We start from the raw sequence: 19,396 nt of genomic DNA, 5'->3' as shown, positions 1-19,396 counted from the left end.
TTGTAGCTGCCACCAGCAGTGCAAGGCCATCAACTTCGTTGTCCTCTATGAATGCCCATGCGCCAGGGCTTAAGTCACGCCATCGATATGGTAAAGCTACTTTTACTGAAGTTAAGAAAAAAAAAATTGAAAGGAAATTTGCCTTTAGATAAACAAAAAATTGTCAATATGCCATTCACTACACAAAGTGTCAAGGAAACGATAAGGCCTTGGCCTTTCTTTATGAAGACTGCTGGTTCTGATTCTGATAGCCCTTCGGAAAAAAAAACTGTGCCCTGAGAAATCGAAATCACAAATCCCCGAGGAGAGTGCAAGTGTGTCCGCGGTTGCCATGTGTGAGCCAGACTTAAATACTAGTGTACTGGAGGATCCTCCAAGTTCCAACATTTGTGTGCCCTCTGTAAATGTGGGGAAGGGCAGTCAACATCTTGCAGATGTAGTCAGTGAGAATGCTTCTGTGGAATTGCACATGGAAGAGGAGGATATTTTGGTAGTTGAAGGTGCTAAGGATGATGAGGATGTTGATGATGAAGATGTTGGTGATCAGAATGTTGTAGCTGAGGATGTCCTTTGTGTAAGTAAGGTAACAGCTGTTGCCCATGGATTGAAAAAGCCATAAGCCCATTGTTGTCATGCCGGGGCAAAAGACAAAAAAATCCACTTCTCACGTGTGGAATTATTTCCACCCCAATCCGGACAACAGTTGTCAAGCCATATGTAACCATTGCAAAGCAAGAGTAAGTAGAGGGAGGGACCTAAACCTCCTAGGAACCTCCTCCTTGTTATGTCACTTGGAGCGCATTCATCAGATATCAAAGTGTATGTCGCCAAGTTACAAAACTTAAAATGTAACAAGTCCAGTGTCACATACCTGCTCCCTCTCTGTGGAATCCAAGCGCCTTTGATTTCCAACACCTGCATCATCATCAACATCCTCATTCGTGATCGGAAGTAATTTAAAAAAACAATTGACTATTAAACAGTCCTTTGATAGAGGAAGTAAGTATAACAGTTGTCACCCAGTTTCACAGCGGATCACTGATGCCATGACGGCTGTGCTAGTATTAGATGGTGAAATAATAAAAAATGAGGATGATAGTGTGGAGGAAGTGCAAAAGGAGGATGAGGGGGAAATTTGTGTCCTATCTGACGCTAATGTGGATGTTGATGATAAGGATGTGGTTTGCGTAAATCAGCCACCAGTGGCAGCAGTTCTTGCTAATGATAAAAAGAAAACCAGAAAAGCAATGTCTTGGGTGTGGAATTATTTTAATATAAATTCTGACAACAGTTGGCATCTGTTCCATTTGTAAAGCCAAAGTTAACAGAGGAAGGGACGTTAACCATCTAGGCACCTCCTCCCTGTTACGTCATTTGCAGCGAGTTCATGCAATTTGTTTAACAAAATTATAATTTGTACATTAATAACAAGCAGTCCAGTATCAGCTACCAGCACTTGCAATCTCCACCACCAACACCCTCATCATCAACCTCCTCCTTAATAATTGTTGGTAGTGCTTCCAAAAAATGTTTTGTGGGGGCCCAAACAAACCAAGGAGTTCAGCCACGAAAGTGTCAGTCCTAGTGGCTAAAGTGCTTGGTTTGTTAATCTGTGCATGTCCTTTTTAATATCCCACATAAGAGTGGCTGGGAGGGACAATTCCATCTTGCACATCTTTCCTTTACATTTGGCACAGTATAGTTTATTATACTGCCATCCTGTCTGCCACTGCTTTGTGGCAATGTTTCATATATGTCCTATGTTTTTTAAACTGTGTGCTGCTCTGTTGCTTACGTTAGCCAGCCAGCTCGCTGCAGCCTTTGGCCTGTATTAGTGAAAAATAGTGAAATTAATATTGTGAGCTGTGAGGTGGTTAAAAATGCCTAGAAATGCCTGACAATGATTGTTATTAAGGTTATTAATACTGTAGGAACAAAAACAGGCCCAAATTATGTGGTTTTAGCTGTTTATATAATTTTTTGGAAAAAATACAGATCCAAAACCAAAACCTAAAAACAAAACACCAAGGAAAAAAATCCAAAACCAGATTCATATCCAAAATCAAAAATAAAAAACCTGGGGGTCAGCGCACATCTCTAGTTGTAAGTATAAGAAATTTGGTCTGCTATACAAGAAGTGTTTTATTAAAGGGATAATGCAACTGCGTAGTGTAATATTACATAGTGTTTACAATTGTTTGTGCTGATCAACCATAAGTTCTTTTAGCTAAAGAAGTCTACTCAGTTGAGTTCCCAGTTAAATAAAATGTATAAAACTTTATTGTGGTGAAAGTTATTACAAATTGTATTATTTTCTGTGAGCAATGATCCTTCTTTACCTCTCTGTTGAGCAACAGTGGAACTTGCGCTGAAGCGGTGGGACAGAATAATATGTTTTGGTAAGGAAGACACTTCATGACACAATACTACTTACCTGAGTATTACATGACACCATCCACAGGAGTGACACCAAAATAGCATAGCAGCTCTGCTATTCTGGTGTCACCACCTCGGATGGTGTTGCCTGGTTGTGGCCGGAACCCCCCCACCACCACCTAGTGACATCACGTGATTATGTGTTTATGTGATCATGTGTTTCTTTGGTTTTACACAAATTCTCATAACTCTTTTAAAAATAAAATTAGTCATGATCTGTGCTAGGTGCAGGTGGATCCGGTTATATGGTCGACAGTTACCATATCGACATTCACAATGTCGGCACCACTATGTTGACATTAGAATGTCCCCATGGTTCAACGTGCAGACAGGCACCATTTCAACATCCTCAGAATGTCAACACGTTCATAATGTCGAAAAATCTGATATGTCACCATGTTAAATGTCAACATTGTCAGCATGCTGATGGTTAGGGTTAGGGTTAGGCTGTGGGGTGAGGTTAGGGTTAGGCCTGGGGGGGTTAGGGTTAGGCACTAGGGGCAGAGTTAGGGATTAGGGTTAGGAATAGGGGTAAAATACTCACCGGAATGCCGCTGCATCAGATGCCTCCACCGGAAGTGCTGGACACATGGCCGCTGTTACCCAGAAGACAACACTGGAGATGCAGTAACTGTTGGAAGCAGGTAAGTGATTGGCGGGTCATCAGGAACATTCTATTATGCCGACGTCATCCGTGTAGAGATGGTGAATGTCGATATGCTCACTGTCGACATGCTAATTGCACGTTGATTTTTCTTATGTCAACCTGATAAATGTGTGTGTTGACCAAGGGGCAAATGCAAGATTTTTAGAGGGGGGGGTTCTAAATTATTGACTTTAGAGCAAATGTGGCATAATTAGCACTTAAGAAGCTACAGTATAGTTTACATTATACAGTGTAGTGTATGAAATACTTCAGACATATGCTGTACAGGGCCAGCGATCACAGTAAGCTATTAGATTCAACAGTGGTGCCAGCCCGCCTGAGTTGAATGTTATTTATTTTTTCAATCCCATATTCCTGTCCTGCAGAGCATTGGAGCAAGTCTGGCAGTCTGGGGGCAGCAGCAAAAGAACCTAGCATTAGCCCTGGACACAGGGCTGGTCCCAGGTTTACTAGCACCATGTAAAGGTGATGTATCAAAACTTGGAGAGAGATAAAGTACTGACCAATCAACTTCTAACTGTCTTTTTACAGGCTGTGTTTGAAAAATGATAGGAGCTGATTGGTTGGTACTTTATCTCTCTCCAATACAACTCCCAATGTGTGAGAACTCTTGGAGTATCCCCTCCATCCAACTATTTCCATACTTTAATTAATAATAATAATAATAATAATAATAATAATAATAATAATAATAATAATAAATACACAATTTTGCCCCCACAGAAAAACTAGACATTGGCCCCCACAAAAAAAAAAGAAAACACATTAGCCCCCATAGAAAAAAAACAAACACATTGATCCTCACAGGAAAAAAAACACAATGATTCAATGATTGCCCACACAGGAAATAAATAAAACACACATTGATTAATTGTCATTGCACCTCAGCCCTCCAGCCCTTTAGTACATCAGCCCCTCAGCACCTGCTTTGCACCACAGCAGGAGTCATCACTGCAGCCCAATTCAGAACCGTGCCATCAGCACTGCAGCCTGCCCTGCATCAGTGTGAGTGACTCACTCACTGAGTCACTGCATCACTGTGCATGGACGGTGTGTATGTCTAGGTAGATCGCCGTCTCTGTAGGGTTACACCAGGTCAAGGCCACGCCTGAGCCACCTGGAAGAGCCCAGTGCTGCTCGGGTGAGTCTACGAGGAATCGGGATGCAACATGGAGGGTGTGGGTCTCGGCGGTGGCCTCACTTTGCCCACTATGGAGTGGTGACCTTGTGCAGCACCTCCCAGGAACAGGCCTTGAGCCGGCCCTGCCTGGACATATATGTACACATTGGTCTCCTAACACATTGGAGAGTGTATGTAATACTGCATTAATAATTAAATCTAGAAATGGTCTATTTTGTGGTGAATACTGGGCATGCACAAGAGCTTTGTTCTGCCCTTATACCACATGCTGTGACTGCAGCTGTAGTAAAATCTGATAATGTACTACTGCTATTGTGGTCATGATTTGAGCTCCTGGATGGGACAGGCAGTGTTTCTGAGCAACTGTAAACCACCCTGCATTTGCCTATGACACAGACCTCACAAATGCACAATCATGAATCGTACCCTTCTCTGTGCACTGTTTGCTTGTTGAAGACTAGTTTTGTATATGAATCCTAATTTTGTGATTTATTTAAGACTGCCTACTGTACTAAAGATACATGCTAGACTACTAATAATTAAAGGTGAACTAGGAATAACTGCATAGCAAAATTAAATTCTGCTCCTTATATCCTGACCACCTACAATGCTTAAATCATTTCTAATATGTCCCTTGTCTTGCACAGCTATGCATTTCTACAAATGAAAGTATTGGGCTCAAATTAAATTTTTCACTTCACAGTGACTTACTTTAGTATCCTAAATTAAAAAGGACATTTAGATATTTTTTCTTAGCATAGTTTATCATTTACCCATATTAAAATTACAGGAAAAAAATCAACAGTTTAATTATATATAGTCTTAATTTTGTGTCCGTATTTTATGTTTACAGTGTAAGGAGCAGACAGTAAACATAAATGACAAGTTTGTTTCCGTCAATTTAATGAGATAGTATTAACCATATAGCGGACAATGTTCATTTACAACCATTTCATAATTAATGAGGTTAGTATATTATGTACACATGTCTATTTCCTTTTAATTGTAATAGAACACTAGACTGGCTATGTGTTTATGACCATCTACCAATAAGTCATTACAAAGATCTCTATTAACTTGATTGGACATTTTAGAGGATACTACTTGACGTCACCAGCAGGAACATTAAAACAGTAAACATTTTGTCTCTTATATAATATGGTGCTATTGCTGGGTATTATATTATAGTTTTGTATTTATTCAGAATGATCTAAACACCACATGAAAGCAGGCAGTAGCAGTCAGAAGTTTTTTTATTTTTTATTAAGGTACTATACTGTTTTCTCTAGCAATTAATTACAAGGGGTTTATTTACTAGACAATAATTAATTGCACCTCTGGGAGCCTCAAGAGTCAAACATGAATCAAAGCAGACTTGATAAGGAGCGATGAAAGTCTCACATAATTAAGCAGGGCACTTGAGACCAATTGTTTGGAGAATGATTTTGCTGGAGCTAATTGACACTAATTATTTAATCTGATTTTCTTCTTCCCAGCAATTCGTCCACCAGTTACTTACTTTGTGTCGAGAAAGCTGACTTTATCGTGGGATTCTTGCCTCTCTTTCTATGCTAAGTGACCTCTCATCTGTAGCTAACATTCCGTTCTTCTGACTACTGATATCCAGTTTGTGACAGTGATGTGTGTTTGCGTCTGTTTACAAATCTTTTACATCATCAGTACAGCTATAAGTCAGACGTCAGTACAGCCATAAGTGATAGAAATAAAAAGCTTATATATTATGTTAGAACACAACATTTTTCTCTAAATGTGATTCCTCTAATCTAAATCTTAAAATGACACAGTACTGTAGAGACTTCAATCTAGGCACTTTATGTATAAATAATAATAATACACATACTGTAAATAAATCATGTCAAATAATACTGTATGTACTTACTAAGGAAATATGACTAAAATGTTTTGAATATGTCAAAAAAGACATTTCATTAGGTTAAGATTTTTGGTTTTAGTTTAATCTATGTACAATTTAGTAAAGGCTAATAGAAATTTTCTGGGAAAAAATAAATAAAATCTGTCTCCTCCACCATACACTCATGACAAGTTGAGGTGAGTAAAGTGACAAGCATTGTAATACTTGATCTCGCCAGCCCTTTTATAACATCATCCTTCTAGGCCAGTGTTTCTCAAACATCATCCTCACACGCCACTGACAGGTCATGTTTTCAGGATTTCTTTAGTTATGCACATGTAACTTATACCCTTTTTCCTCTGCTGCAATAACCTGGGTTATTGCCGGAGCTACCCGGATCGTGGCTCAGTGGAAAAGGGTTCCTGAAAACTAACCCGGGTCAAGTGACACAGGAATCCAACCCAGGTAACTACCATGTTCGGACCCCGGATGGACCCGGGTAATGATGCAGTATAAACGGTGCAACCCAGGTTATCCGACTTGAGTTCATGTCTAAAATGAGCTGATTCGTGGTTGAGGAGCAGTCACCTCCCACTTTTTATGACCTCACAAGTTTAGCAGGGCAGACCCGGGTTCATTGTCATAGGTGCAGTGTAAACGGGGTCTGACCTGGGTTGGAACCATGTCCGAAAACCCAGGTCGGACACAGGTTTTTGGTGGAAAAGGGGTATTAGACAACTTGGCTGGTAATTATCATACCTGTCTCCACAGAAAGAAATCATGAAAAAAACCCGCACTTTAGTAAATTTTACCCCCTAGTGAGGTACTGACTGTTGTGCTTTGCATTTGCTAATTGAAAATTTGTATATATTTATAGTGCTTGCTGTACAGTAATGCAACAGACTGTTCTCCTCTGCTTAATTATCAGATGGGGGAAGGGGGATGTATCAAGCCTCCTAAAACTAGAGAAGTGAGAAGGTGTAGAAATTGACCAAAGCAATCAATCAGCCTCTACCTACCATTTTATAAAATATTCTTGATAAATGCTATCTAGAAGCCCATTCATTGCTATGAAAAATGTATCTACATGTCCACTGCTCACAGATGCTCAAGTATATGACAAGAAGAGGTGTAGGATTACTCCCAAAGAGATAGAGACATCTCAGGAAATCCCTAAATTTTCTGTCAGCACAATCAGAACCAGGTCCAACACTAAACCAGATCTACCTGTGCACCAACATAGTTATGATCATATTTATTAGAGTGTGAGTGAATGGGTTGAAAGTGAAGCAGTGGCTGGGATTAGGGTTTGGTAATTAGGAATGAATTTATTGTTCTGGGATTAGAAAAGGGAAATCTGGATTTGGGACACCTGGGATAAAGGAAATTGGTTAGAAATTGCTACAAGGTGGGGACCCATTATTTGGGAATCAATTTAAATTGTGAAGACCCAGGATGATTGTTTTTTAGAGTAACTGTAAATGTATCCAATTTACTTTATTTCCAACTAGAAACCAATTAAGTAGGACATATGTATGGTACGGTTATCCTAAAGACATTTATTATTGTATATGTTTGCAAAATATCCAGTACCTGTACTTTGGATATCTCAGATAGGAATAATTATTTGACTGATTTATTGATGTAAATATCCTTCAAACCCTTTATCTACTGCATCTTTTTAATTGAATTACACAAACCTTAAGAGGTTATTCCTTGTTACATTGTGTACTCATGTGTAATTTTATTAGGTGAACGAGGAAGCAAGGTTCCTCACACCTACACCATAGACCTTAGGAGTTTACCTCAGCTGACCCCTAATGAAACCCCTTTCTTGGTAGAAAACCAAAAGCCTAGATGAAGACACCAAGTTATAGTTCCTATTGCTGAGGATGACTGAATAAGTACCTTGTCACCCTGCCACCCAAGGCTGTCTTAACAGCAGTGTGGGCCCTGGGCAAAGCAATGCACTGGGGCCCCTACCCAGCCATTCATGGGAAAACAAATGTACAGTAAATGGTCAATAACATTAAACCTTTAGATTTAGTAGTACTTTCAACAAAATCAGTTTAATTATTAAAAAAAAAAATTAAATATGACACAGCCACCATATAGTACACAAGGGAGCCTGCTGGCTGCCCGTATTGGTGACATCTATTCTTTCTAGCCTGGTATTTATTGCACTTTTTTTTTTTTTAGTGGGATTGGAGAATGTAACATCCATTCCCAAATCCAAACCTTATTGAAGGACGCAATGCCCATTGCCCAGTCAGACCCTGTCACAGAAAACAGGGCCAGGCTCTTGTCTGCTGGGTAACCTGGTCAGGATGTAGTGGCTTGCCTGGCAGAGGAGAGGAGTCTCCTGTCCTGATTCCCGAGGAGGCTGAGAGAGACCGGGATGATGATGGACCGGACGGATCCTCAAATGACCAGTTTGGCACCAGACATTGTGCGGCAGGAGGCAGCGACACACTAGAAGGAGCCAGCAGCAGCAGGCTTGGGTGGAGCTGCTGCGGCTCGCACATCAAAGCAGCCCGTCAGCAGTCGTCTCTCAGAGAGACTCTGTCTGACTGACGCAGGCAGATATAGCGGACAGGCCAGTAAAGGGGGGTCTGCTCGTCACCGGAGGGGGACCGGCAGATCGCAACACAGTGGTGCTTAAAAAAAAACCTGCAGGGGGGCTGGTGGCCCCCTTGATGCTTCGGGCCCTTGGGCAACTGCCCAACAAGCCCAATGGAAGAGACAGCCTGCTGCCACCCACCTCCCTGCAATTACCAGGTGAGCAGGTGTTACATGAATTAATTCATCAAAGCAAAAACTGTGACCGAATCCACAATGCAAATGGTCTCTTGTGATTTATGTACCCACTTTAGTGCAAGAAAGGACAGTCATACACATATGTAAGGGCCCCAACATGCAGCATTTTCAGGGTGTATAGGCTTTAACATTTGTGTAGATGGGCATGCATAGTTAAGTGAGATTAGGTGCAAGAATTTGCCTACTTCGCAGTGGAAAAATTGGATTTTGTTTTACAGAATGGTAGACTTGAATGAGCTGGCAGGGATATACATGTCCAATTCAAGGGAATTTCCCAGTTTTACTTAGGGGCCTGAAGCTCAGAATTGGTGTTAGCTAGACCTCATCCTATTCTTTTAATGTTAAGGATTTTTGAACCTTCCTGTTGCACTTCTGTCTCATAGAAAGACTTAACTTAATAAAATCATCCAAACACACAATAGAGGCACATTTAATGAAGAATATCCTGATATAAAATCATTATCATGAAGCTTGGGCACACCTATTGTCGAAGCTGGATAATTGGCTGAGACAAGATTTGTTAAAAATTGGATCGCAGCGATGCCATCTTGCGACTGGCCGCAAGACGCCATTTTAGGAAATGAGATCGCAAGACGCCATTTTGCGAATGGCCGCCTAAGCTCCATTTTAGATAAACACACTTTAGTACATGTGGCGATATTACTATTAGCAACATTCGATTGCATCTTTTCACCATTTCTCATACACACATTAATATGCACAATTGCGCTGTTAACTAGTCGCATATTAGCGAATGCATAGGACTTTGTATGAAACCGCTGTTTTATTATCTTTATGCGCACGCATCTGCCCCAAGTTAACTAGCGTCCTTATATCAAACCCCGAATACTCACACTTTACATATTCACACATAAGGTTTAATAAGCTTTAAAGTATATGATTTAAGTTGGTTCAGTTAGTTTAAATGCTGAGAAATAAAGATATATGATAACTAAGGTTTTATATATACTAGGAAAGTCGTGTTTGGTTTCGTACTGATGCGTACTCTTTCAACAGAATTCCGGTACTATCGGTGTGAAGATCGCATCATGCATTCTCAACTTATGGACCGCAGAGACTACAAGCAACAAAATGTATATTTCATGAACAACTGTTAGGATGCAGCATGAGGGCGGGGGGAGGAGAAAGACCCCCAGCTGTTAGAGGCAAGGAGAGTCTATTTGAACCAGCCTGTTAAATGCTCTGTAACAGATGCTTTTCCCCTGGGAACCAATGACATCAGCAACAAACTTCTCTATTGTCCTGTCTATTCTGGGGGGGTATAAATATGTGTGCTCAAACGCTGGGTTCTTAGTCTTCGTGCTGAATGCTGAATGATGAGGGGTCTCTTGCTGATGCCTATCATCGGGTCCGGAAGCGCTGCGTATGTATACTGTACTTAGGTCTGTATATTTCCTTTGCGTCTAATTGTGTCTGGATCAATAGCGTGTAACTGACTGTACTTTTACTTGAATAATACTTTGTGCTTTGGAACCACATGTTCTAAGTCTGGAGTCTCTATTTACTGTATGACTGCATACGCAAATTAGCGTCATTGTTAAAGGTTTATAGATAGGATTTTAGAAGGTATAGGCATGGGTATATAGAGGTTCTGATCCAGTATCATTACTGTACACAATGTGAACAACCTCTGCAGGGTGCAACCTTAAACTTGATAATGTTTCTGAAATGTTAATGCACAATTAAGGGTATATTTAGTAAACGGTGAATTTTTAGAAGTGAAGTTGTTGCCCATAGCAACCAATCAGATTTTACTTATCATTTATCTAGCACCTTCTAGAAGATCATAGCTAGAATCTGATTGGTTGATATGGGCAACAACTCCACTTCTAAAAACACGTACTTTAGTGCATATACCCCACACTATTTATTTGCTGAATGTAATAGATGTAACAGTTATTGTGGCATGCACAAATGTTTGGGCACTCTTTTGGATGATTCATTAAATACATTTATTTTAAAGTTTAATTTACTCATTAAGCCTTAATCAAGAGAGGAGAGGTAAACACGATAGTTCTCTGATTCTTCTAACCTCTCGGGGTGTTGTACCTACTCTCTATAACAATGAGCTCCTTTATAAGCAGCTGAATGAAGACTTAAGGTGGGTACACACCTGACAGATATATCTGCAGATGATGGTCATTCATACGCACTGACCGGCCATCATCTGTGTCTTGCTGCGGGTCCCGGCTACCAGGGGCCATGTCGCGGCATGCCCGGTGGGTGGGTGCGTGTCCCGCCCCACTCCTCGCGGCTGCCGCTCTGTGTGTACAGGTGGTCTGCAGACCGCCCATACACACCTGCCGATGGACAGATATGTCTGCAGACATATCTGTCCATCGGCTGTGCAGCACAGCCAATGCTATATGTCGGTAAACGGCGACGTTCACCGACATATCACGGGTACACACTGCCCGATGGGCAGCAGATACATTGGCCAATCAATTGATTGGCCAATGTATCTGTCAGTGTGTACCCAGCTTTAGGGCCTCATTTATCAACGAGTTTTATCATTCACAACGAGTGATAAAACTAAAGGGGCACATCCACTAGGCGATTTACTCCCTGTCCAATCTCTAAACGATTTTCCCTTGATTTTTTTCCCTTGAAATTTTATCTTTATCAGTATGAACGATTTGCAAATGATTTGCAAACGATCTTTAATAGATCAAGTGAAATTGACCTGCATGTTCGGTCGACTTACCAGACAATCAAACGACCAACGGGAGCACTCATCGTTGATCGTTAACAACGAAACATTGCACGATTTATAAACGATTTTTAAACGATTGAACGATAACGACGTCGCAATCGTTCAATCGCCTGCTAAAATCGTGTAGTGGATGCCCCCCTTCATTGTGTATGATAATAGTGCTCCAGCCAATCTGCTCCCAACTGTCATCTGTTTGAAAACTGACAGTTGGGAGCTGATTGACTTGAGCACCATTTATCATATGCAACATGTTTTATCACTCGTTGTGAATGATAAAACTTGTGATAAATGAGGCCCTTAAATAGGAAAGTACAGTAACTGACTGGTAAAAATCAGGGGAAGGCTATTAAAATATACATTTTAATGTATAATAATTTGCTATCTAGTGAGATTAACAGATTATGGGGAAAAAACAGTGACTGACATCCTCAGAGGGGGAGGTCTAGGTGTCCCCAATTTTAGATTCACTATTTGACAGCCAGGCTCCCTTCAAGGTCTATTTACTAAGCCTTGGTTGGAGATAAAGTAAACGAATATAAAGTACCAACCAACCAGGTCCTAACTGTAATTTTTCAAACACAACCTGTGACATGGCAGTTAGGAGTTAATTGGTTGGCGAGCCATTTAAGATTATTAATGAGTGATAATAAAAATATCACTTGTTGAAAAATCTGGGCCTCAGTGTGTGTTATGGAACTGGCTAAGGGTCGAGAGAGTGTAGACAGCAATTGAGACAGAGGCATTACTAGTGAAATCAGTCGGTGTGTCCTAGATCCTGTGCACACCATCCCACCAACTTACATGCTCTTGATATTTTGTAATTTTAATTCACTCCTTACCCAAGCCCTATTGTCCCGCTATCACATAATCACGATTTCCACCTCGGGTGGATACCATCTATATTTAGACCTTGGCTAATTGGGGGGATAAGACTATTAGATGATCTTACACATGATTGGGGGTTCCCCACATTCAGGCTAAATATTCTATCCCACATAAACATTTTTATCAATATCTGCAGATTCGCCATTTTCATTTTTTGTCAAAAACAGTTTGACGGACAGACCTCTCAATGCATGCGTATCATTAGTCCTGAGGGGTGCCAGCACTAAGGGGCTAGTCTCCACTATATGTGCAGAACTCCAGCGGTCTGAGTCAGATCCGAGATATTCACATGAATTGGCATGGGAGATCAACCTAGGGGAAGACCTGGATGATGAAGATTGGGAGCGACTAGCTCCATCTGTGCACGAGTCAAGGAACTGCTTATAAACTTCTTTATAGCTGGTACTACAGAGCAAATAAAATTAATTCAGAGAACTCTAACTTATGCTGGAGATGTGGTACTAATATACATGGTGGAGCTGCCCGAATCTCACCCCTTTCTGGAACAAAATCAGTTCTCTGGTTCGCTCCATTGTCAGCATTAATATTCTGCTAAATCCTAAATATTGCCTCTTACCATTGAGCCCCCCATATGCCACCCGTCATCACTATAAATTAGACACATCTTTTCAGCGGCCACCTGCCAGTGGGCAGCAAAGTGTAAACAAACTGTAAGCCTTCTTATATATGGGAGATGTAGCCAAAGTATGGCCTATTCATGCTATGAAATACAGATTATTAGCAACCTGCACGGCTCCTCTAAGAGCTTCTCCAAAACCTGGGAACAATGGACTGCTCATTTTCATGTTCCTCCAGCATTTTTCTGACATCACATGTAGGATTTTTGTACTCATAAACCTCATTTAGCTTTCCTACGAGGCATAGTAGCATTCCTACTATGCCCTTTTCCTATCCTTTCGCCACCCGCTCACTCTTTCCCCATCACTTCTTTTTCTTCTCTTTGTTTTCCCCGGTGGTCGACCACCCTGCACATTTTCTTTACCCCCTTCTTTCATGCTCTCTTAAAAAAGATGTGAACATTGACGATTTTATCATGTAACTCTTCTCTTTAAAGCTATGGTGATTTCTGTAAAGAGTAAGATATATATTTCTACTCTCTGTTGGATAACCATTATCTAATTCACTCCACCATGCCTGATATATGTTCTATGATATTTGTCATTATGTATTATTGTAAGCTTTGACCTCTATGCAGGTCCATTTTCTATTGTCTCTCAATCTCTAAATAAAATAGTTTTCTGCAAGAAAAAAAAGGTACTTCATCATCTGCAAACATTTGGACACCATGTCAGTGAGCACAACTTAGTAACACCTCCTTTGGCAGAAAGTCTCCGCAGATTCTTTTCAGGATAAGTCCGTGAGGTCTGGCATAATTCCAACAGCCAGAGATTCTGCAGAGCACAAATGGGAACCAGTGTCTACACGTGTGGCACAAACTATAATAGGCAAGATGGAACAGGTCTGGCTGCCTTATAAGAAGGAACTCCACTAATCAGCGTGCAGATCCAGAAATTAGCAGATGGCCAGCAGCTGCAGCACTGCACGTCTTTGTCTCCCAGCAACTGCAGCCACCATCCCTGGTCAGCGTCTATGTTGACTGGTGATCTGGGAGACTGTCGGACGTGGTGTTCCGGATGCCTGGCAGCTACCGGAACCTGCAAAGGTAACAAGCTGTGATGGTGGCTTGTGACAGTACCCCCCTTGAAGAGGGGTTAAGGAACCCCTAAAACCAGGCTTATCTAGGAAGTCCTTGAAAAAAGTTTTCCTAAGTTCCGGGGCATGCACAAATTTCTCAGGAACCGAAGTTCTCTCTTCTGGACCATAGCCCTTCTAATGGACCAGAAACTGTAACTGTTCTCGTACATACTGTACTTAGAGACCAGGATCTTTTCCACAACATACTCAGGCTGACCGGAGCAAGCCTTCTGGGGCATTGGGCTCTGAATCTCTTTGAGACGAATGTCGATTTTAGAAGGGAACAGTGGAAGGTGTTTCAGGAGTCCTTGGAAGAATAAGGTGGAAAGATACTGAGTGAAATTGTCCAATGATCCAAAAAGGGCCGATGTACCTTGACCCCACTTCTGAGAAGATTGGCGTAACTTGATATTCCTAGTGGGCAACCAGACCAAATTGCAAGGCTTTCAGTGCCTTTATGCCATGGTTTTGAAAAAGAAAGTAGCTTTAAGGAGGGCCTGATGAACTTTCTTCCAGATGGATCTTAACCAGGAGACCGACCTGGGTGTGTGCGGAATTCCAAGAGTTGGATTAAGCAAATTTGCCCTGGGATGTTGTCTGGTCATACACATAGGGCCAAATGTAATAGGTAGTCTGTTTTAGTAACAGTACAAACTCGCACTTTCTCGCACTTTTAAAAAGTGCGAGTTTGTACTGAAACTCGCAAATTCAATAGCCTGCAAACTTTTCAGCTCGAGGCTACTGCATTTGTGAGTTTAGGCGAGTTTAGGACTATGTAAACTGACACCTTTTAATGCGAGTAGCATTAAAAGGTGCGAGTTTTAGAGAAGCCATCACAGATCAGTGAGATCTGTGATGGCTTCTGTGTGTGTAAAAAAAAAAAATGTGCACCCCCTCCCCAAAAGCATAACCAGCCCTGGGCTTTATAAAGCCTGTTCTGGTTCTAAAAATACAGGGGCCAAAATGCGTAGGGGCCCCTGTATATTAAGAACCAGCACAGGGCTTTGTTGAGCTGGTCCTGGTTCTGGAAAATCAGGGGACAAAACGAGTAGGGGTCCCCTGAAAATTCCAGAACCAGCACCGAACTCTTTCTAGCGGGGGGATAATGCCACAGCCAGGGAAAACCTTTCACCGGTTTCCCCGGCCAAAGCATTATCCCTGACCACTAGTCAGTCTAGGCCGGGGATCCCTGGGGAGTTGAGGACCCCCCCAATAAAGGGGTCCCCCTCTCCAGGGCACCCCAGACCTAGACTGATAGCCCGGGGCTATCCCCGGCGCCCTATGCCCGTGGATGTCGGGTTGATAGTGTTAGTGTAAAGTGTAAAAATAAAGTCTCCATATTGTCTTTAGTTATAGAACCACAAGTACCAGCAAGCCTTCCCTGCATGCTGGTATTTGGAGAACCACAAATACCAGCATGCGGGGCATTACGGCCCGCTGGCATGTGTAGTTCCACAGCTAAAGAAATACGTAAATAAACAAACATACACCGTGAATGTAAAATTTTATTAAAACATACATGCATACATACATACATGCATACATAGCGAAATACCCATTGAAGTCTATGGTGGGAACCGCTACATCGTAGCCGCAAGATTACTAGAGGTTAATTTTGTGGTTACATCAATGATACAATGTCGCGACATTGTATCATTGATGTAACCACAAACTTAACCTCTATTAATCTTGTGGCTACGATGTAGCGGTTCCCACCATAGACTTCAATGGGGATTTCTCACCATAGAAGTCTATGGGACACACAGGCTGGCCGCATTCAGCTAATCAGGGAGCTCGTCCGACGGAGATGCTCCCTAATTGGCTGGCGGCCCCTTCACTGACGGGGCACACGTGTGCCCCGGTCATTTACGCGGAGCAAAGGTATGTGTACACACATACCTTTGCTCAGTCCGGCATGGATCGGTTTCTTTGCGTTTTTTTATTTTAAGTTTTAACCCCTGGATTGCCTACTTGGAAAAGTGGACATGATCTACGCATAGGAGAGGTGAGTATGGATTTTTTTTTGAGGTACACCCCTATGGATTACTTCGGATACTAGGTGAGTATGTGTGAGTGTGAGTGTGAGTGTGCATGTATGTTTTAATACAATTTTACATTCACGGTGTATGTTTGTTTATTTACATATTTCTTTAGTTGTGGAACTACAAGTGCCAGCGGGCCCGTAATGCTCCGCATGCTGGTATTTGTGGTTCTCCAAATACCAGCATGCAGGGAAGGCTTGCTGGTACTTGTGGTTCTACAACTAAAGACAATATGGAAACTTCATTTTTACACTTTACACTAACACTACCAGGGATCCCCGGCCTAGACTGACTAGCGGTCAGGGATAATGCTTTGGTCGGGGAAACCGGTGAAAGGTTTCCCTGGCTGTGGCATTATCCCCCCGCTAGAAAGAATTCGGTGCTGGTTCTGGAGTCTTCAGGGGACCCCTACTCGTTTTGTCCCCTGATTTTCCAGAACCAGGACCAGCTCAACAAAGCCCTGTGCTGGCTACGCATTTTGGCCCCTGTATTTTTAGAACCAGAACAGGCTTTATAAAGCCCAGGGCTGGTTATGCTTTTGGGGAGGGGGTGCACGTCATTTTTTTTATTTAAAAACATTTAACATAAGTACACACAGAAACATGTACATATCTCATGGATATGTGCATGTTTCTGTGTTAATCTGACCTGCTCAGGATGTACTCGCTAGCCTGAAGCAGGTCTATTATTTGGGGACTTTTGGTAATCTTTTTTTTGCGAGTCTGAAACAGACACTCTATTACATTGGGCGAGTTGATTGTTTTCAATGTGAAAACATCTGGATGCGAGTTTGAGAATGGAGAGTTTTAGTAACTCTGAAAAATGCGAGTTTTAGTGAGCAGACACCCTATTACATTGGAGAGTTGTGAAAAATTGCGAGTTTAGCACCAAACTCGCAATTTACCAAAACAGACTACCTATTACATTTGGCCCATAAAGTGCAAAACTGAGAATAATGCATGGCATGAGTTGTTATAGGCAAATTTCTCCAGTGGCAAATGCTCAACCCAGTCATTCTGGCACTTGGAGACATAACAACTGTCAACCTGGGTCGGACCTTTAGACATACGCTGGACCTGGGTTGATGCGCGTTCAGATGGTTTTTGGCTTATGTTTAAAAGGGGAATAACTGACACGACACAGTCACAAGTATTGGAGGAAATTTTTTTATTTTTATTTATTTTGACAAAAATTTGCAAGGAAGGGGTATGGAGGAGAAAAAGGGTACAGTGACAGTAAAGAAAGGCTAATTTATTTCCTACAATATAAATAACCCTATAAGCAAAACTCCATTTGCTGGTGTATCAACCTCCGTTAGAGCAAATATAGTGAAACCCCCCTCCCCCATTCAAGTGGGGCCACCATACCCCTTTTGGGGTAATTAGCATCTTCGAATCCCTAGAATATGTAATATCTTATATATCTTGTAGTATAGTTTCTTTCTAAATATCTCACTACCTATTAATGAGTAATAACATACATAAATGGGTATGTATATTAGTATTCTGCACTAATTAACAATCTGTATAGATGACTAAGGCAGTGAAACAGATATTAGTATCACTGCAAATAATTCCCACCCCTCTACGAGGGGTTTCTCTCCTTCATCCGCAGCCTAACGCTATCTATTATCTTTTGTAATACCACTTGTGAAAATCACCAAAGGTAAATGTAAAGCAAGTAGTTTTTTTTATTTATTATATTTAGAATTTATTATTATTATTATTATTATTATTATTATTATTATTATTATTATTATTATTTTCCTCCACTCAGTTTTAACTAAAATTGTTCATTGATCAAAGGGCAACTGAAAGTTACAGGAAACTACATGTTTGCAATCTTTGCTTACATTTCTAAAGCCATGTTAATGAAACGTTATCTTGACTACTCCACTGAGGGTTTACATAAATGGTGTAATAGAACATGCTCCCTTTCATAGAATGTAGATTGTTTAGCAGATTTGATGGCAAGGCGTTAATTTCCCAGGTGGCTTTACAAGATACTGTAGTTTTTATCTACTCGGCAAAATTAAGAGCAAATTGTCTAGTTCAATAATCTTTACTCCCTTCACTTAGATAACTGCTCTGCCTGTTTATTAAGTTGTTGATTTTTTCCCTTTTTTTAACAGTGCCTATAACAGATTGAAAACGGGGATACTAATTTAGTGAAAAAGCACAACTATTAAAAAAAGGTATATTTATAGAGTATATTTAACATATGTTAGTTGAAAATCGAAAAATGTACATCTGTGCTTATTAGATCCCAATATGTATGTAACCATACACACAGAGCTCCTTTTCTTAGAAACAGAAAAAACTTATGAGATATTGTTGAAAATGGGTAATTAATTAATGATGGAAACGTGCATTGTGGCACTTGGTGTCTCCATCATTAATTAATAAGGCACTAGTTAAATTTAAAAAAAAATATTTCCCCCAATTAATGAATTAACTTATAAAATAGGACCCTTAATATAGTTGTCATATTATACATTCATTTAATACAGTAATACTGTTCATTTAATACTAAATATATTATTATTTAGTATTAAATTGCCCCAAATGTTCAATTCATTCAATAATTGTGCTATATATTTATTTATTTATTGTTTTAGTCCTTTATTTAAGTATTAATTGTTACCAGTTTAAAACATATGTTGAGTCGACTATGGCTCCATAGTAGGTTCTGGCCTGACAAACAGAAATCTTACTAGCCAGAGACTAGCCATGATCTTCCCGGGTGTGCTGGATGATCGATATCGAACATCCAGCACACTACGAACCCACCAATGATTGCCATATAACCTGGTAACTAGTAACCTGGTTGATATCGACCAGGTTGGCCTGCATGCATGGGCGATGGACAATATCGTTATCGTCCATACGTGTATACGCATCGCAGGTCATTGGGCACCAAAAAATGCTTGATATGAACGATAATGATATAATCGTTATCGTTATCATTCTTATCATCCATTTTAATCATACCGTTTGTATGCACCATAACTGTTGGAGACTATGGCTTTCCAAAACTGCAACAAATTATATCACATCATCTGGTTTGCATTAGAACTCTTTGTTGG

The sequence above is a fragment of the Taudactylus pleione genome, unplaced genomic scaffold (genome assembly GCF_031769625.1).
Source record: "Taudactylus pleione unplaced genomic scaffold, aTauple2 ptg000758l, whole genome shotgun sequence".
Lineage (NCBI taxonomy): Eukaryota > Metazoa > Chordata > Amphibia > Anura > Myobatrachidae > Taudactylus > Taudactylus pleione.
Note: the sequence above shows the minus strand (reverse complement) of the source record.